Source organism: Eubalaena glacialis, chromosome 5, assembly GCF_028564815.1.
Source record: "Eubalaena glacialis isolate mEubGla1 chromosome 5, mEubGla1.1.hap2.+ XY, whole genome shotgun sequence".
Lineage (NCBI taxonomy): Eukaryota > Metazoa > Chordata > Mammalia > Artiodactyla > Balaenidae > Eubalaena > Eubalaena glacialis.
The window spans coordinates 51,795,198-51,816,066 of NC_083720.1; the positions used below are offsets into that span (position 1 = coordinate 51,795,198).

The 20,869-nt window shown below is 45.1% G+C and overlaps 1 long non-coding RNA gene across 1 annotated transcript in view; it reads right to left on the reverse strand.

The window, feature by feature from the left end:
* LOC133092630 (uncharacterized) overlaps window positions 1–15,384 on the reverse strand; it is a 482,184-nt gene extending 466,800 nt beyond the window's left edge. The window contains exon 1 of the long non-coding RNA XR_009701092.1: window positions 15,257–15,384. This is a non-coding gene — a long non-coding RNA (uncharacterized LOC133092630). The remainder of the gene's footprint in view (window positions 1–15,256) is intronic.
* Window positions 15,385–20,869: the final 5,485 nt, after the last annotated feature.

Genomic DNA, 20,869 nt, shown 5'->3' on the forward strand with positions numbered 1-20,869 from the left:
TTGCCTTTCATCCAGATAAGGAATTCAAGAGCAACGCATGAGGAATTCTGTCTTTTGACACACTGTGCTTAAAATATCAATGGGACTGTCAAGTAGCCAGTTGGTTAAATAGTTTTGGAATTCAGGAAGGAGATCTTGCCTGGAAATACAAATCTGAAAGACTGATTTCCATGTGTGAAGAGATTGCCACAGGAGAGTAGGAATACAGTAAAAGGAAAGGAGATCAGAGTGGGGACCCCAGGAACATCATATTTAAGGTCAAGCAAAGCAAGAGTCAATGAGGGAGAAGAGATGTGATGAAAGATAGGAAGATGCCACAGAAGTCAAAGCAATTCCTCAATAGAGTCACAGAAATACCTAAAAAAAAAAAAAAAAAAAGAACTAGTAAGAGTCCCAGCCTTTGGGTATTATGAAGCTATCGCCAGGAGAGTTTCAGCAAGGTGGTGATGGGTGAACCCTTCTTAGAGGTCATTAAAAAGTGAGTGGGAGGGGAGGATTTGTAAACAGTGAGTATCTACAAGTTTCCTGCTGAGGTTGGCACAGAGGCCACCTGCCTGGATCACTATCTGCCCCTTTGTTCCAGCAATCTTTGAGCCACTGAGAGAGACCAGCCTCACAGTCATGCAGATTCTTGACTCTGAAACGTACAGTCACATCAGCTGGGCTTTTTCATGCCATCCAACTAAAGAAGGAGACAGGCACCCTCTAAAGGGAAGTAAAAGGTTGATGGAGGAATTTTTCAAGATGGGAGTGGAACACTTATTCCTAAGTGTATGGAGTCACGAAGCCATAATGATGGATCCAAGTCCTGGAGAGGATGAGAGGGGACGATATTCACAGGTGCAAGAAAAGCCGGAGGTGAAAAGATGGAGATTTCCAGATATGAGACAAAAGATTAAGGGAATTCACATTGGGTGACCATGAATCCTCACCTGGGAAGGGAGCCAGTGGTGGGCAGAGGAGTTGAGGACAGTGGGCAATGTCTGGAGTTGCAGATACGAACAGTGAGTGAGCTTGATGACCCATACAGAGCTTGGTGAATGGCACTGAGTTTGGGGACAATAAAATCACAGTGGCATTCTTTAGCATGACTGGGTTTTTCCAACAGCAGGCAACAGCTTGCATGTAGAAGCAAACAAGGCAGTTGGTTGGACCGACCCAAGACTGGGATTCTGTGGACAGATATTAAAGGGCAAAGGATTAATAAGGGCTTTGAGGTTTTGGCAAGAGAGTGGTTAAAGTGATGTATCGGGTTCTGCGCTGGTTAAAAAAGCAAGGAGGAAAGTATGACTGATGAGCTGAGAAAAAAGGGAGAGCAGTACAAGGACCAGGGATCTTGGAAATAAATAGGTGAGGGAGCAGAAAGGCTATGAGGCTGTAGTCATGTATGATGACACAGGAGTTTAAGGTTCCAGGAGCAGAGCCATTCCAAACGATAAGGTCAGCTGGTGACTGGGCCACTGTGGGAGGTGAAGTGTTGCAACTCGGAGACTAAGCCACTGGGTCCATCCTCCATGCACAAATGCTGAAGATCACCCTGGTGATGACAGCTGGGGGAGAGGGGAGACATGAGCCAAGTGTCTGGGCCCTCAGGGGAAAAGGGGAAGTAACAGGGAGCTGATAAGATGACCAGGAGGAAGGGTAGGATATAGTCTCTGGGAATTTCACGGGGGGCTACAGGAATCACATGGTTTTGTGTGATAGTGGCCAAGTAATGTTCTGGAAGCAACAATGACCACAGCTCCTCTGGGCCTAAGGGGTATGGACAAATGAACAGCCACTGCCCCCACTGTATCTTCCTAAGGAGGAATCAAACTGTACTAAGGGCAAGATTTGGGGAAAGGGAGTTTATATTGTTAATAAACCAAGGGTCCAAAGGCATTATGGAAAAAGCTGTGAGGAGGTCAACAGAGACGGGAAGTGGGGCGAGCCAGTGAGAAAAGAGAATGCCCTTCATTGTGGAATTGAATCATTATTATTTTTGTATAAGTTTTTATTTGCACAAATATCTCTAAGATTTGTCAGATCTGGGTCCAGACCAGACCAGCAATAATGATGCCTTATTATATAGTTAACATTCCTCTTCCCTTGGAAGTATCTCAGGAATGACCAGAGATACTGCTTAGAGTCCAGACTTACTCCTTGTTTTGAAGTTTAAGTAGTTCTGTGAGTGGAACAAGAAAGATTTTTCTCTCCATAGGTCTCAACAGAACATAAGCCAGGAGGTTTTGTAGAGATAATATGCCCTGGAAAGAGAGGAAAAAATGCTCATTTGATAACCAGAGTTAAACTCTTGACATAAACTATTTGCTTGGATCTAGCGTTTTATTCTAGCAGCCCAAAGAATTTGAAAAACTAAAGACGAAAGAAGGTCATAATTGATATAAGCATGACCGCTGGACTGACAAGGTCATTATAAAGGTTTATTTTGAAGTTTTCAAATGGACAAAGAAAAGACTGTAATACGAGGTTCGTCTCCTAATAGCCTCCATCTGACATGTAGCTGCTGGGAGTATAAGTTGGTGCATCTCTTCTAAGAAACAATTAACACAAAAGTCGTAAAAATTTGTATGCCCTTTAACTCAGCAGTTCTACTTCTGGGTATGATCCTGAAGAAATAATCATAGATATGCCCCAGGTTTAGTCATAATTGGTGACAACCTAAACACCCAACATTTAGGAGGATGGTTAAATAAATGGTCCTATAATCATACAATGGAATACTGCAGAGACATTAAAAGGGATATAGAAGCATATGAAATATTACGTGGCAAGTTAGTTATGATTTATTGGGCTAAGATCAGGTTATAAAATTGCTTACACGTGATACCAATGTAAAAATGAAATACTATGTAGGCCTAAAACAAAGAGCGGAAAGATATCCATTAGAATGGTATCTGTGATTATCTTTAGATGTTTGCATTATGTATGGTTTTGATTTTCCTCTTTTTTCTGAACCTTTCTAAGAAAAATCTCCAAAATGAAAATGTATCATATCTATAATAAGAAAAATTAATAATATGCTTTTATCAGTTTCCTAGTATATGATATTCCAAAACAGTACCTTAGAAAATCAGGCTTAAATATATTTTTTAAATTAAGTAGTAAAGTATAAAAGAAGAAAGTATTCCCTATTCTTAAAAATGCAGAACAAAAGAAGTATTTGTCCTAATTTTGAAGAGAAAACTCCCTTTTTAGCAAAAGTCCTTTTTGGGTTGGTGCTTAAAGGAATGTTCCTACCTCTATGTTCTGATCCTTTTTGAAACAGGGGCTGATACCTGTACATTCCCAGAAGAAGTCAAAGGTTATTTTTCTTTTCAAATGATCAATAAAGATTTTAGCACCTATTTTGTGCCCTGCACTGTATTTAATGTGTGAGTCATGCAAATGATGTTTAAAAAAAAACTCAAGGCATTTATAAATCAACTAAGAAAAAGCTGTAACTATTAAATACAACAGATATAAAAGAACTAATAAGAACAACAGCATTCAAGGAGTGCTTCCTATTTATGAAGCCTTCTTAAATACCATATATACCCAAATATAAGATTAGGCATTTTCCCAAAATTCTCCCAAAAAGAGGGATATTCAAGTATCTTCAAAGGCTCTCATATTATAGGACATTCTCTAATTACTTTATTTAAACAATTAAGTAATGCTTGGGGAAGACTCATTAGCCTAAAATGACCTCAGTCTATGCTTTTTTGAGATGCTCTCAGAGGTCACTTGACAGAATCAGTTACAGAGGAGGCAGAGATTTAATAAAGATTTCATCATTGTTCCTGGAGTGAGACCCCACAATGCAAATGTTTAATATCACTATAACGAGCATTTAAAAAAGAACTACCTAAATGAGTATAATGCATATTTATTTAACATTTACTTTATTTCCAGCGGGTATTCGATGCTACTGTAGTAAAAAAAAATGGTTTCAGAAGGCAAGCTCTCCTTCCACCATAATGATAGTGACTAAGAGAGCACTTTATAAACACTCCCCAAAATATCATCACACTCGATTTTACTACTACAGTAAAAGAATGAATATGGCCAAAATTTGGGGGAAATGAACCAGTATTTATTTTAATGCACATAAACAGGAATCAACCTATTGGTTTTTGGAGGGGGTAGGGGTTGCTGTTTTGTTTTGTTTTGTTTTAGAAACTTGTTCTTTAAGGCCAGTTTAATTGGGGAAAATAATCCTAAAACTATTTCTAATGCATCGGTTACTAGCAGGGTCACAAAATCAATTAGTAATGGAGTCCTACTTCCTAAAAAACAAGCATTCGACAAACACTGTAAAGATGATTCCATTCCCCTTTACAATTTTTTTTTGGCTCTTTTCACAACGCTATGTAACCCTTTTAGTTTGACATCACGAAAAGAAAGAAGTAAACAATTTCATTAGCACTGCTGCACGGGCCTCAGAGTGTGTCCCCAACTTCAGAGGCTACGTCACTTTCTAGCTTGGATGACTAATTTTAATCCAGAAAATGTTTAGCAATCCATTAAAGTGCAATAAGATCCAAAATAAAACTTTACGTTTGATTTACTAATTAAACTGTTCTCTTGACATTGTCAACAGAGCAGATTTTAAATGATGCAAAGATCTTAACTTTCAACTAAGTTGGAAAGCTTTCTTGCCTGCTTGTGACAGAACAGAATGGAAAGCAACTCCCCTATTTAGATTACTAACTCACATGATCCCACCTCTGCTAGCTCTGTCCCTATGCTAAGCAAGAGAGAGGGAGGGGTACTGCTGGTGGGAGGACTGTAAACTCATCCCTTGGAAGACCCTTTATAAACTTCCAAAGTTGAAACAATGAGTAGGGCAGACCCTGCCCCCTCACCTGTTCTTCTCTCTATATAACATTTTTTTTTTCTTTCTTGGTACTTCACACAATTTGAACGAGATGATGGATGGATCGATGGATGGATGGATGGATGGACAGATGGAAGGAAGGAAGGACAGACAAATAAATGATAGATTGACGATATGTATATACATATGGAGACAGATACAAAAGAATTTATATATCATATATATTATATATATGTCATGTGATCTATGTCTCTCCTACTAAATTAAAGCTCCTTGAGGGTGGGGATAAGCACAATAAATTGTAGGTACTCAATAAATTTGGTTGAATGAAACAAGAATCGACAAAAAAAAAAAGAACAATCCTTGACAACTACTCCTTGACAAATTCCTTCTGCGCTTTCCTTCTGCCTGGAATGCCCCCTCTGCCTCATTCTCATCTACCCGAATTCTCCCCATTTTCCAAAGCCCAAAGCAAATGTCACTGCCTCTTTAAAATCTTCTGTGATTCTTCCAGCCAAAAGGAAACTCCCCATCATCCAAATGACCACTGCACTGTTATCCACTCCTTTCTTAAAGCACTACCCATTTTCTAACCTTCTCTGCATAGAGGTGAGGTTCCACTTGAAACCCACACCCATGTTGAAGGTAGCAGGTTTTATCTATCTTTGATTTCCCTGTCACCCATCGGTTCATCCACCTGAAGGCAGCCTAGCATGGTGGTTAAAATTAAAACATGGGCTCGGAAGCCAGACATGATAGATACAGATCCTGACTGTACCACTTACTGACTGTGTGACCTTGGTTGTCACTTCACCTCTCTGTGCCTCGGCTCCCTCATTTGTAAAGGGTAATATGCAACACTGATAACAGTACCTATCTCTAGGGTTATTCTGATGACAAAATGAGTTGATCTATGTAAAGCACTTTAAAAGGTTTCTGGAATGTTATAGTAAGTGTTCAATGCAAGATCTCTATTATTATCGACTCAATCTAATGTATTGAGACTACTATGTGCCAGGCACACTGCTGGACTGCCACATCAGTAGGTACTCTATAAATATTTGAGGATTGATGGAGAAGACCTAACACTGACTCAGCTCTTTATTAGTCAGGAGCAAAGGTCTTCCCAGGTCCAAGGTCTCACTTAATCTTAACAACCATTCTAGGGGATGGATGTCATCATTCCTACTTTTATGCAGAAGCAAATGGAGTCCCTTCTGCTCTGAACTGCACAAGCACATATTTGATGGGTGAAAAGTCTCTATAGTGTTCACCTCACAAGCCCTCCAACTTCTAGAGACTTTTTTCCATCCCCTCCTGCAGCTCCCTCAACTTCACCAGAAGCATCCTTTTTAGCATCTGTTCAGCCTGACTCCTGTCATTAGATACATTCTTGTGTGTTTATAATGCACCACTGATTTGTTTCAGACTAAATCGTGGGATCTAAAAATAAAGTGATGTTGAACATATTTCTTTGCATATTAACTTTAAAGAAATAGATTAATCTTTTAGAAATAATCAAAAAATGAATGATCCACTCAGCATGTAGAAGTTACCAAAAAATAAAAAATTAAAATTAAAATTACAACCCCTCAGATTCCCACTTTTCCTCCTTTATCCTTTCTGAATGTATTAATTTAAGTATATACTTCATAACTTTTCATTTTAAAAATTAAGAGGTCTAGTGAGCCTACAGTAAACCAATCATCTTCTTCCCCGGGGACGCTTAAATGAAGGCAGGATTCATTTACTCTCCAAGTCAAATTCCCATTTTCAAAAATGATACTGTAGAATTGTCCTCATCATCCTAAGAGATGGAGCAAATAAGAATAAATGAAGGGGCACATATAATGGTATAAAAGTTTTCTGAAATTTCAGACACTTTCCAACACATCTGTCTGTCTACTACAGGCCAGGCATGATGAGGGATCTTGAACTGAAGAAGGCACTGGTCCTTCCCACAAGGAGCTTCCTAAGTGGTAGGGGAGGTGAAACTTACACATAAACGATGACAACTCAGGATGGAAAGGATTATGGGAAAGACAGTGATGGGAGTGGGACAGAGAAATGAATCCTTGCTGATGTAAAAATACGACTCATCTATTTGATAAATTATTGAAAATGCTTCCCCCTTCAACACACACTCACACACACCCATTTTGACAATATACTTCTTCTCTTTCTTTGCAACCTGAAAACACTCTCACTCATGAGCCCTTGGGTGTTTATCTTAAGCCACCAACCAGCCTTGGTGGCATCATTTTTGTCAATTTGATGTTTTCTTATTACTCAGAAAGGTTATATCTGCAAATAAGTATACATTCTGGTTGCAACACTAAATAATGAGGCAACCTGCAGTTCATAAGACGCAGTCATTCCATGCCACATTTCATTTTGGAAGAGGGAGGGCTACAGTCGACTGTGAACAATTACCAAATCATCAATGGAATTCAATAAATGTTGTTTAAAAAAACTAATTATTTGTTACAATAACCAGCTACTACTGCCACTTTGTATTTGGAGGTTTGTAAACTACTTCCATTTGAAATGTAATTGATTCCATTTTTATCATTTGTTCAAGTTTATGGGGTTGTTCTCATCCTAAGAGATGATAACATCTATTTTCAGCAAATTATACATCATAATTCCTCATTCAAAAGCTGTAACAGAAAACAAAATGCTAATTTATGCTGTAAACAAAACTACAGAATCATAATCATTCATTGTTAACTTTAGGGACTGAACTGCTACTGGAAATAATAAATTGGAGCAAAATGTGGTAGGGGGTGTTGGTTAGACTCTTTCTTTTTGTTTGTGCTTTTTTGGCTTGTTTGGTTTCATTGTTACACAACTAACACACTTTCTAATACGCTTTCAGGCAAGAGATTACATGGGTTTTTTGTCTTCTCCCAGATATAAGCCAGACGTTCTTTGCCCCATAGCTATTACCTGCAGCTGGATATTTCAAACCTACAGGAAGATGTGCTCACAAAGCAATCAGAAGCGCACCAAATCAGAAGCACACCCTAAAAAGGGGCAGTGTATTAGAACCGCACGCCTGCTTCTACGTATGTCATTAAGCTTCCACACCCACATTGCCCTTTACCCCAGCGATCGCCCCCCTTCTCCGTGCCTCTCCCATATAAGCATCCCTCTGCAGCGCCTTCTTGTCAAGGTGAGCCTTGGCAAACTTCCCCTCTGTGTCAGGGAATACATGGAATAAACAAACAAACAGAAGTCCGGTAACTTTAATAGATCAGGTCGATTCTTATTAACCAAAAAAAGAAGGGGAGGGTAGATGTGGTTCCATATCCCAGACACTCTGCTTTCCTTAAGTAACTATCTTCAAGTGAAAAGACAGTAACAGCACCTAACGGTACTTTCTCTTTTCCTTTTTTTTTGAAAAAATATAATCCAAAAGAAAGAAAGATGTTAATATAATTACGTCAAAAATGTGAATTCTTTGAAGGGACCAAAAAGTCACACCGCCGTCTTGAGTAAATCACTTTTCTGCTGCCCTTTCATTTAATGCTGTCTGCTGTCCACATTTACCTCTCCAGTGGCAAAGTGTGATCATTGATTTCCTATGGTCTCTCCCTCTCTGGAAGTTCTGCTTCCTTGATGATGACTACAAAGGGTAGGTGACCCCATTCTCATTCCAATGCACACCCAGCACTTTTACATTTCCACTAGGGCCGCGGGAACGTGAAACTAGAGAGAGACTCTTCGCCCTCTTCGCTGAGACTGTCTTGCTGTAACTACTGACATTTAATGTTTTCCCTCCCCTTCCCACAACTATATTTTAGAAGATCACGATACAAGGGATGAACCACTAAAAGGCATTAGTTCATGATGGACATAAATGTTAGGTGCGTGATTTGGTACAGAAGACACATGTTATAACGTCGCCATGACGAGAAAGGTAAATCTCAGTCTAAATCGCAAACACAGCTATACACAGAACGAACCCAAAATAATGTTTGCTTATAAAAGGAGAGTGAGTTATGCCTCAAATGTATATATATACACACATACACATACCTATACATAATATATATATACATAAGCTAGGGTTTTGGTGCATCTGAATGATTATTTATAAAAATTATTCTATTCGTGTATCTTAAAATTACATTTCTTCTGTAGAGTGTTATCTTCCTGATGCCCACATACATTTGGAATGAGCCCTCCACTAAATCATAATTATCTGATGTTGGGAGCTGGCAATCTGAAGACCCTCTCTATTTCTCAACCTGGATGAACCATTCAAACCTAAAAGAATGGTAAACTCGAACATTCAGTCCATCACCAAGAAACAAAAAAAAAGCATCAGGTAGTTATGGCTGATTTCGCCAAAACAAAAGACTTCAACTCATTCCTAAACAGAATTATACCTGGTTATATAAATAACCAGGAAAAAAAAAAATGAGCAAACTTGGACAAGCAAAGGATTTCTTCATTATTTCATGAAGCTGGTAAATGAATGACAGCATAACAAACTTGCTAGAAACGTACCTATGGCCACACAGCATATTTCTGTTGTACTGGAGAGCAAGTCAAGTGTGGAGAAAGAGTAAGTGGGACTCTGGGCTCTGAAACCAGACTGCCTGGAGGATGTCCCAGTTTGGCCCCTGATTAGCACTGAGGTCTGAGGCAAGGCACTTACCCCTCTGTGCCTTATTTTCTTCATCTATAAAATGGGAACAATAATAAAGGTATCTAATTCATATGTTGTGGAGATTAAAGGAGTCACATACTTTTAATTTGGAACAACATTAATAAATGGTAGCTATTGTCACTGTACTTTGGTTCCCAAGTTTTAGGGTAACAGCACTTTATACAGAAAAGGGAACAAGATTTTCAAGCTTGTACCTTAAAGAAGCTACCCTTGCTGGAAGATCCACAACAAACCCAAGTTATTACAAGTCTCTTTTACTTTTCTGTTTACCTAGGAGAAACCCAATGTTGGAAAAACTGGGGTAAGGTGAGCTGGATTTAGAGGGAGATTTCTAAAATGTATTTGAAGTAAATACATAGAAATGCACCTAAAAACTAGTTTGCAGTTCATACACTCATCTTCAGGGAAATTAAAATGTTTTTAAACAAAGAAGCCCAGTTTATATTTTTCCAGCTTTAAGATATTGGCTTCCTAACAACCTTGTAAACGGAGGACAGTCCCAAGTCTTGGCTCATCTCCGTGGATCCAAGCAGTGTTACCACTTTAAGAATTATGGGGCTTCCCTGGTGGCGCAGTGGTTGAGAATCTGCCTGCTAATGCAGGGGACACGGGTTCGAGCCCTGGTCTGGGAAGATCCCACATGCCGTGGAGCAAATGGGCCCGTGAGCCACAATTACTGAGCCTGCGCGTCTGGAGCCTGTGCTCCGGAACAAGAGAGGCCGCGATAGTGAGAGGCCTGCGCACCGCAATGAAGAGTGGCCCCCGCTTGCCACAACTAGAGAAAGCCCTCGCACAGAAACGAAGACCCAACACAGCCATAAATAAATAAATCAATAAGTAAATAAAATTTAAAAAAAAAAAGAATTATGAAATATCCAGAAAAGAGGTGAAAAAATATTGAATTGTTTACAGTACTTGGACTGGATGGAAAAGAAGTGCTCCTTAGCAGACTGTTCCTGCTTTGGCTATCTATATTCACGGAAGGAGTGCCAAGCCCCACCCCTAACCCCCCCCAAAAAACAGGCAGTCAGCACAAGCGTTCAACAACTTACCCAAATCCATTAATGATTCTGCACTGAAACGTCTAGCCTGCTTGAAAAGATACAGTGAGTACAAAGAATTACAGGTCTTGGCTAACAAAAGTCCAGGGCTGAATTCAAAACAGTCACTGTCTACTCTGAGAAGAGAGTGTGTGTCCTTATAAGGATGCCATTTTCCATTTCTAGTCTGGCAAATTTGAGGGAGTGGCAGGGGGAGGGGGTTAGGAAAGAAAAAAAGTTAAAGGCAGAGTCGAGTCTGCTGGTTATGCCTTTATCACGAACTCAGGTTTAAGCTACCCAGTAACCAAAGAACTGGTCAATCGGGTGAATAAAGTCAGATAGCTGGCCTTGTGGACACCCAAGCAGTCAGCTAATTGGCTTCATTTTTCACTTTCAGTTGATTGCTTCAATATCATACAGACCTGGCCTGCTTCAATTTGGGCTTACAGAGGGACAGCTAAGAAGGTGACCCAGGTCCCAGCTGCAAGCAGGAATGACCAGTGCGCAGTTTCCTGATGGAGACGGAAAGCTTCAACAACTAATAGGAGAGACTCGCAGGTTGAAAAAGCACAACATAAAAAGATAGAGTTGGGTTCTGGAAGCTTGCACTACTGCCATCCCTAGGCGTGAAACTGTAAATTAAAGAATGGTCTGTTGTCTGCTGCGCTGAGCCAAATCAGAGACATTTCATATATGCACTTTAATTGGGGTTTTCATTCTAATTGAAGAAATAAATTCCACCTAAGCAGATGCTCCCTGCCCCACTCTCACTATGGTATGTTTTGCACATTGGCAAGTGGGTGCAAAATTTCTGCAACATGGTCCCTTCAGATATAAGATGGTACTTCCCAGTTTTTAAATGGTAACATATTCGGCTCTAATACACACTGGGCTCTCTCCAAAAAAATCACCCCAATCCACCCTCCCCCTGCTTTAATAATAAAATGTCACAGAATAGCTAAAAACCTTCCAGTCAGCCATGATTCGTGTTTGGGTTTTCTGGGTCTGTTTTTGTGTTTAGTAAGGAATAAAGGCACCAGTCGTTTCCAAATTTCCAGGTCTCTACATAAAGAACCCCCATTTTCATTAGTTTTTTCACTTGCTTGTTTATCACCAGAGGTGTCATAATCATGTTTCTTGTGAAAATGAAAGTAATCAAAATGCCTTGTGATTCCAGGAAAAGAGCTTCTTAGGGAGACATGCCTGTGCTCTACTGATGTTGTAAAAAGGCTTCTTCTACATGGTATTAGATGTTGAGAGCATATCATATTGATCTAGAAATAAAAAGGTTGATTTTTTTTTTTTTTTGTACAGGGAACCCTTCCCTTCATAAGCACTTTCTAACACTAGGAATAGGATTTTATTTTTAATTGAGGTGGAGTAAACAAATCATATTTGAAGAGCATTGCTATTTTTAGGGAATGGAAGATTTGTAAGCTTTTTGGCAGCGATTCAGGTAAAAATCATGAATAAGTTTCACTCTTTCAAATTTGGCCCAGGCCTCCCCCTAGCAGCCCTGCCCAGAGTCCAAGATGAGAGTTAGGGTTGCCTTTGTTTAATTAATGCTTTTTCTCCGAAGGAACAGTTAGGAGCAGGTTTCTTAGTCATTTAACCACGCTCAAATGCTGAAAATGCAAACTGGCGATCAATAAGAACCTAGGTCCTTATACCTATATACTCTTCGTCCCTGAAAATGGTGATAGGGCCGCGATGGAAGCCGCAAGTCCTGGTAAGACTCATTGCCTGGCTGCATCTACCACCAGAGATTAAAGCCTCGGTAGCACTTTGAGGGCACCTTTCTCTAATGATGTACATCTCTCATTTGTTTCTGTACTTTATCTTAAAGTTCATACCGCACCAGTGGAAGAATAAATCAATATTTCAAATAATCTTCCTTTCCCCACCATACAATTCCACTGCACTAAGAGTAGCACGCCACCCAGTACCGGCCTGTGAGCTAATCATCCTCCACAGAGCAGCGCCAGCTGCTTTGTCAGAAATTCTTTCCGATTTTCTTAGCAACATGAGTCTCCCTTTCTAGAAGAAAGATCTTGCCTTTTGGGAAAACGCTTTTCCAAATCAAGTTAAACTAACTTTACCCGAAGAGACCGATAGTTTTCCTCTTTTTAAAACGCCACCCCCGCCCCTTCTCTGGTTCTCTCCTTCCTTTACTCCAATCCTGCCCGCACCCCTCCCTCTCGCCCACCTCCTCCGGTTTCCAAGGAGTTTGCACGTGATTGCCTGTCTTGCAAAATCGGGCCGTAGCCCTTCGCTTTTAAAGGCTCTCAAACGACTTGCTTCCTATCTCGTTAAAAGGTGTTGCCAAACCTCCCATCGCTGTAAAGCTGTATCTCTGTGAGTTTCCTTACACCCAAATCTCCTTTCTCTCTCCCTTGGGAGGTAAACAAAGTGCTGGAGTTTCGCGGCCCAGAGGTGCAGGTCGGAGGTACGCGCCTGGAAACTTATCCTAAAGCAGCTGACTCCCGGTCTCGGGGGCGCGGCGCTGCCAAGGAATCCCGAATCCCGCTCCGGCTTGTGCGGGGTGAGTGGCTCAAGCCTTTCCTACACCTCTCGGTCCTCAAAGACCAGCTGGGGTTGGTTTCTGACTCATCGACAATCTCACACACACACGCGCACACACACACACGCGCGCGCGCGCAGGCGCGCGGACGCCCGCTCCTGGAGAGCTGGAGTTTGCCGAGCCAGAGGGATTGTTGGCTCTCGGCAATCCGGAGCCGGCGCCGGGAGGCACGGAGAGCACCCGAGGCAGGGTGGTCTGGAGAAAGCCCCCAGCGCCTGCCTCGGGCAGCCGGGGTACCCCTCGAGTTCCCCAACCCCAGCGCCCGCCCGACCCCCCCTCGGCAGTTCCTGCAAGTTTCTACTCCCAGCGGGGCCTCCCGTTTCTCGGCTGCCTCGCCTGAATCCCCAGTTCACGCCGCCACCCCGCCCCCCGTCGTCCCCCCTCCCCCCCCACCGCGGCCCCCGCCTTCCAGAGCTCCGCACCCGGCGGGCTGCCGGCATGCTTCCGGGGAGCGGCCCAGACGCCCCCACCCGCGGCGGCAGCCGGCCGGTCTGGCCGGAGCTCGCCGCCGTCTCCCGCTGATGCAGTCTCAGCGGCAGGAGCCTCTCGGAGGCTCCCGGGCCGCCCGGCTGTATTGTTCACTCGGATGGCCGCGGCGCTTTCTGGAGAGCCCACGCCGGAGACGCGAGGTCTTCGCCCGGCGATTACTAGTTCGGCAGTCTCAGTTTCTTGGAAACTGGGAGTGTTGCGGGGGCGGCGGAGCGCATTTTTCTGTCGTTTCGCTTTGGGGTATTGGCTCTTTTGCCGGGAGCTCGCAGGAGCGCGCTGCGCCCCGGGCCCGGGAAGGAGCGCGCCAAAGCCGGCGAGTGCGGCGGGCAGCCCGGCTAACGGCCGAGGCTGGCGGGCTAGGTGGGGAGGAGAGACGCCGCGGCGGCTGGGCGAGCCGGGCAGAACAGAGCTCTTTTCCTCGACGCCCCCCAAACCCCGCTGGCCCGCTCCCCCCGCGGCGCTGGCTCCGCCAGGCCCGGGAATCCCCCGCGCCCCGGACCGCCCACCGAGTTGCTGCTGCCTTTCACCATTGCTCCTTCGCCTCGCCTCCCGCCCCAACTTTCCCCAGCCTGGACTCGCGCGCGTACACACACACACACACACACACACACACACACACTCTCTCTCTCTCTCTCTCTCTCTCTCCCCCCCCTCCCTCGACTCCAGCTCCACTTCCCCGTGTAGTTTGGAGATGACAGATGCCTGTAGACTTTCACCAAACAAGCGGTGGGGGCAGCAGACTACAACAGTTATTTAATTAAAAGGCATTTTTCCTCTCTCTTTCTCGCTCTGGCTCCCGGAATAGCTTCTGCACGCGTAGACCCTGAGCACATTCCTGTCTCTCCAGGTTACCAGTGGCCCACTAACACCCATCTCCTTCCACGCCCCCCCCTTCCGGCGTCTACCCCCAGCTTCTCCGCGCCCCCCGAGTCACACCGACAAGCACACCTCGAGGCCGGCGGCGGGGAGCGTCGAGGGCACGATGCAGCCGGACTGCATTGCACAGTCATCAAAGTTAAGTGTGTGTGTTTGTGGGGTGCTTGTGCACGCCGGGGGAGGCTCGGGGTCATGGGCACCGGAGCATCCACTCTGCCCCCCTCCTCCTCGGGGTCAGAGGACGCCTCCACTTGAGACTGCAGCCATTTTAGGGAAAGAGGTGGCTCGGAGCCCGGGGGGGAGTGGAGGGGGAACAGCACGTCGCGGGGGACTCAGAGCTCCGCAGCCCCTCGGCGCAACTGGAGGGCGGGCAGGCGCCGGGCGCGCAGGGGCGCGGCGCCCGCGGCGACTTGGGGAAGGTTGCGCTCGAGTTCCCTGGTTTTGCCTGGAGTTGTTCGGGGTAACGTGCCGGCTCCTACCTCTCTCTCTCGGGTTCCCGCTGGGCTGGGAGGTTGGGGCGGGGGGTGGGGAGAGGTCTGGGTGGTAGATTGGACAAGGGAGGGACGCAACAGACCCTGGAGACTGGAAAGCTAGTGCTGGGGGAAGGCGGACACCTCCTCTCGCCGGTTGGCACAGACCCAGACGGTGCGACCCACTTGGCCCCCCCAGCCTCCCCACCCCCTACCGAGCCTCTGCTTCCCCGCCGAGTGCCAAGTGAGCGCACGGCTGGGGGCACGGGGCGCGACGCCGACCGGCACCGAGCCACCCCTTACCTGGTTGGAAGGGGTTTCCCAGGAGGAGCCGTAGTTGTAAAAGAAGGAAGAGAAGAAGGTGTCTTCCGACAGCCCGCAGCCCGCCATGCTCTGGATGCAAATAAAATGAGGAAAGAAAAAAAAAAAAAGCACACACACAAAAGCAACCAAAAATTTTCAAAATCAAATTAAACCAATAAGCGAAGAAGAAATTCTCTCGAAAAATAAAGAAAAGGAGGGGGAAGGGAACGGCAAAGGGAACGGAAACTCTCGGCGGTGCTCCCTCTCCGGCTGAGGAGGGATGCTCGGGCTGCCGCTGCCGCTGCTGCCGCCGCCGCCGCCGCCGCCGCCTTCTCAAGACGGTACCTAGAGAGGTTCGTCCTGACTTGAGCAGCCGCCGCCGCCGCCTGTGCCGGCTGCGTGTGTGCGCGCGTGTGTGTGCGTGTGCGTGTGTGTGGTGTGTGCGCGCAGAGCGAGAGACCGCAGGGGAAGCGAGAGGGCGAGAGAATGAGCGAGCCGGGATGGAGGGCGCAGAGGCAGAGCGGGCGGGCGTGTGCGCGCGGGGGTGCGTGCGTGTGTGTGCGCGCGTGTGGCTGGGTGTGCGTCTGTTTGGGGAGCTCACTGGAGAGCCGGGGCCGTCACGTGGGTGCGCTGACTCCGCCGGCTGCCGGGGACAGCCTGTACTACAGCCACGGCCACTAAATAAGCCCTCGCCGCCAGACCTTTGCAGTCCCCACCAGGCCGGCAGCCAACCCTCCCCGCGGGTCTGTGCGGGCCCCGGGACTGCAGGGGGCGCGGGTGCGGCGGCGGGCAGGTGGGTGGGTGGGGAGGGAGTCGCCCCAAGCCTGGACTGGGAAAGAAAGATACCGGCGGGGAGGCACTTATCCCCCGCTACGCCCCGCACCCTCCTGGCCAGCCTTCCTCCCACCCTCTTTGAAGATTTTTTTTTTTTTTTTTTCCCTAAAATTGCTTTCCCGTGCAGGGACCCCTCTTACAGCCACGGGGAAATTATTTTCACACAGTTGCTACGTCTCAATGGGTTTTTTTTCCTTTCCCGGTGCCCCACGTCTCCCGCGCGCGCGCGCGCGCACACGCCGACACACACACACACCCGTGGCCGCCTCCTCCCATCCCAAATGCAAACCCACTTCCTTTTGCTGTAGTTAAGCTAAGTCAATGCTACATCAAACTAGGCTAGGCTGAGAGAACTGGAAAGTGGATTTAGGGGACAATACTGCCCCAGCAGGAAGAAAGGCTCTAGTTTGGCATTCTGTTGATTTAACAGTTTAAAACGTAGAAGGATTTTGTAGCTTCTGCACTGAAATTCAGGCCCCTTGAGTCACAATTCTTTAAATGGAGCTATTTTCTTAAGTCTATTACATGCTATAAAACTGTAAACGGATAACCCCCGCCCCCAAATGGTATTTTAGGACCAAAGCTTTCTCTCAATTTTAGTAATTGAATATCCAAGAGGTTTTTTCCTGCAAAAAGCCATTCCTTACCTGCTCCCCCCAACTTTTTTTTTTAATTTTTTAATTTTATTTATTTATTTATTTTTGTCTGTGTTGGGTCTTCGTTTCTGTGCGAGGGCTTTCTCTAGTTGCGGAGAGCGGGGGCCACTCTTCATCGCGGTGCGCGGGCCTCTCACTATCGCTGCCTCTCTTGTTGCGGAGTACAGGCTCCAGACGCGCAGGCTCAGTAATTGTGGCTCACGGGCCTAGTTGCTCCGCGGCATGTGGGATCTTCCTAGACCAGGGCTTGAACCCGTGTCCCCTGCATTGGCAGGCGGATTCTCAACCACTGCGCCACCAGGGAAGCCCCCTCCCCCAACTTTTTATAGATATCCATAGTAAGTAAAATTCAGATAGAAGTCCGCGTATCAGTGTAGGGTGCTCCTACAAGTATTTGAATCCTTCCAGGACAACTTGAAACAACCTGTTATAGACAATTTATACTGTTTTCTTTCTGAATCCTTTTTCCAAATGCTGCCCATTTTTATTCAAACCAATTGTGTTTTTCCAAGACTCCACACTTCCTCTTTTAAATTCCCCACTTGAGGTCGAAATCCTCTGTGAAATCAACATTTCCACAGCAACCCAGTGATGTCACAAACATCGGCTCATGATTTCAGAGGGGAAATAAAGCAAGAGAAAAGGATCTCTCTTGAAAGACAGCTTCTGTTTTCCTGCAAATGGCATTGCTCCTAGTAGCGATTCAGAAAACATATTAGATTTCTGGTTAAATACCTGTTTTCTTTTTTCTGAGATTAACTTATTTCTCAAAGATATGTCAAATGATCTTAAAAGAAATAGGTCACCATCCTCTTTCCTGGGTTCGTGAAGAATGGTGTTTCAAATCAGTGGTCCCTAATCACACTGGCCACTAGAGATTTTAATAAAGGGGAAAAAGATTTTTTTTTCTAAAAAATGATGTCAGAAAGAACACTGAGAGATGAAATTTAATGTACTAACTTCAGATCCAAACAATGCTGACTGACCTGGCTTCAAAAATACAATAGTTTTTAAGGAGTACTAGACCCACGGAAATTCTGTTCGGTTATCAAAATTAGTGCTGATCTCGCCAATATGAAGAGAGGGGCTTTTCCTCCATCGTTCCTTCTATTGTTTCCTGGATCTCCAGGCTGGGAGAAAGAGGGAAACAGTTTTCATGCCGTCCCCCCTTTTAACCCCCTGCAGTCTCACGCTTATCAATATTAAACGTAAAGGGAATGGAAAATAGAAATGAGGCCCAATGCCTGGGATTTCTTACTTAGGCTTCCTGTCTAAATAAAGTCCTTTAGATAATACTTCTACAGAGCACTATAGAGATTTAGTCTGTAAGGTGTTTTTCATATGCATTTTATCTCAAGTTTACATTCTATTCCTACAGCCACTTACTGCTTCCCTGGTTTCCCCTCAGGTCCCACCTCCACCCCAAGGGAAGTTAATTCTGTCTCCGTGATCCCCTTTCCTATTTGCTGAATGAATAGGTTTATTCCTTACAACAATCCTGGAAGAATCGAGACTCTTTAAACCCATTTCAAAGATGTGGAAATAGGCTCAGATATGCCAAATAACTTGCCCAAGATCACCCAGTGGCAAAGTGTTAGGAAGCTGTTATTATTTTTGTTTTAGAGGTGAGCAAACAGAGGCTCAGGGAAAGACTCTCAGCTCCCCATCCTACCCAGCTAGTAAGTGGCAGAGCTAGGTCTTGAACCAAAGATTTCTGGTTCACGACTTCTCTTTCCTTAAAAAATAGTCTTTCCCATCTCCAGACACACAGGAAAATGGGTATATGGATGCACTGAGCAGGCTCAGGACCTACAGAGACATCCAGGGAGGGAGAGGCAGGAACAGGTGGAAAGAATCTCCTCTGAGCAACAAACAGGGGAACATTTGTATACAGAAGTCTGGCCTCCAGCCACAAACATTTGGCTGCCCTCAAATCTCCAGCTCTTTCTTTTTCCAAACATGGAAGGCCCAAGGAGGGCCACCTGGATAGGCTTCTGATGAAACACCTTCCTCTCCGCCCAGCTTGTCCCTCTCCCAGGGCAGCCCTGCCATCCTGAAAAAATCCTTCCTTGGTAGGTTCGCTCACCAGGTATTAGCACAGTAACGTAGAGGTTTGTTTGCTAGTTCCCAAAAACATAAAAACAAGCCACCCCTTCTACCCCCACTGGGGCCCAGAACAGATGGAGACAACGCCTTGGGAAGCCGAGGGAGCCACAAGCTCATTGAGAAAAGATCATCCCAGCTACCTTGCTAACTCTTTGCTCTGCAGTATTCAGAGATAGGAAGATGGAAACCGCGTTTCATTTCCAAATCCACTGTGGTTGGTTCTCTGAAGACAAACCAAACTCCTGCACGTATTCCTCTGTCATACTGCCAAGTCACGATTTGTCACACTGCAAATGTGTGATTTGTTAAACTGATATATCTTTCCATTAACAAGAAAATCCATCTTTATTCGTAAACACTTTCCCCCCTAAGAAATGTTTTGCATTCATTTCATATTGGAAATTGGTTACTAGTGCAGATGATGCTGGGGTGTTTTCCTTGTTTATAAATGAGTTGCATTAACACTCTCATACCACTAGGGTGTCATTTAGTGAACGGTTGCTCCACTCTGCAGATGCAAGAGGCCAAAGTGTGGTGGATGAGGATAAAAAATGGTCATTTTGGCAAAAACTGCAGATGGGAAGCAGATGTACAGAGGAAGAAGATTTCATTCAGTCTTTTTCCTTTATGAAAATAAAGTCTGCTAATCGGTCTTATTTTAAAAAGCCCTCTGAATACAAACTCGTGTTAATTCCAGGCACAGTGGAAACCAAAATCATCCCTGCCTTCAAGAAGTTTACAGTCTTGGGACTTCCCTGGTGGCGCAGTGGTTAGGAATCCACCTGCCAATGCAGGCGACACGGGTTTGATCCCTGGTCGAGGAAGATCCCACATGCCGCGGAGCAACTAAGCCCGTGCGCCACAACTACTGAGCCTGTGCTCTAGAGCCCGTGCGCCACAACTACTGAGCCTGTGTGCCATAACTACTGAAGCCCACGTGCCTGGAGCCCGTGCTGCACCATGAGAGGAGCCACTGCAGTGAGAGGCCTGTGCACCGCAATGAAGAGTGGCCCCCGCTCGCCACAACTAGAGAAAGCCTGCGTGCAGCAGCAAAGATCCAACACAGCCAACAATAAATAAATAAAATAAATAAATTTATTTTTAAAAAAAAGAAGTTTACACTCTCAACACATGTTGTTTGGTCTACCAATTGGTTTAGTTGCCGATTTTCTTTGTAGTTGTTTAAAACTTTACATCTGCTCATCAAAATTATAATTACCCTGGGGAGAGATTAAAATTAAGAAGTAGTGAGACAAGGAAAAGTTGAGAGGGCAGAGGGATGGTATAGCAAGAAAGAGACAGGGAGATCCCATGGAAAGTGAAGAAAGAAAAGGGCAGGAAGAAGGATGCAGAGGTTCATGCAAAACCCAACTACGGCAGAAAATGAACCTCAAAATAACTATGACAATAGTAATAACAAATGTGTATCGAATGCTAACAATATGTCAGGCATGATGTTAAACGTAGGGCAGTCTTAGTTGGGGCTGCCCTCACCAAAGGGAAGTGCATTAAAGTGCAAGCTGTTTATTTGGGAGGAGATCCTAGGAAGCATAGGTAGGGAAGTAGGAGAAGTGAGAAAAGAAGTGAAGAAAGGATTAAAGCGGGCAACTATGGGCAACCAGAGCTTAATGCCACTTGGGAACCTCTGGGGGGCAGTGGAGGAGGCACCCTTCAGAGTTACCCCACTCGAGGGCTGAGGGCGCTGGGATACGGATCCGTCAACTCCTCAGCTGACGGCTGCTCCCAGGTGTCGTTAACTCCCCAGCACGTCCAACCTGCAGTAAACGTGGGCAAAGTGGGCGCTGGCAGCCAGAGGAAGTCCTCAGGCAAAGGGATGCAGAGACCGCTGTTCGAACCTGGGGCCACATATTTGGAAATGGTAAGGGCTGTGGGGCTATGGGTGAGGCACCAAGAGCATCTGCACCCCAAACATTGGCTCATTTCATTTTACAAAAACCTTTGAAGTGGGAACATTTCCACTTTTTCCTGAGAGAACATAGTCTAGGAGAATAAGAAG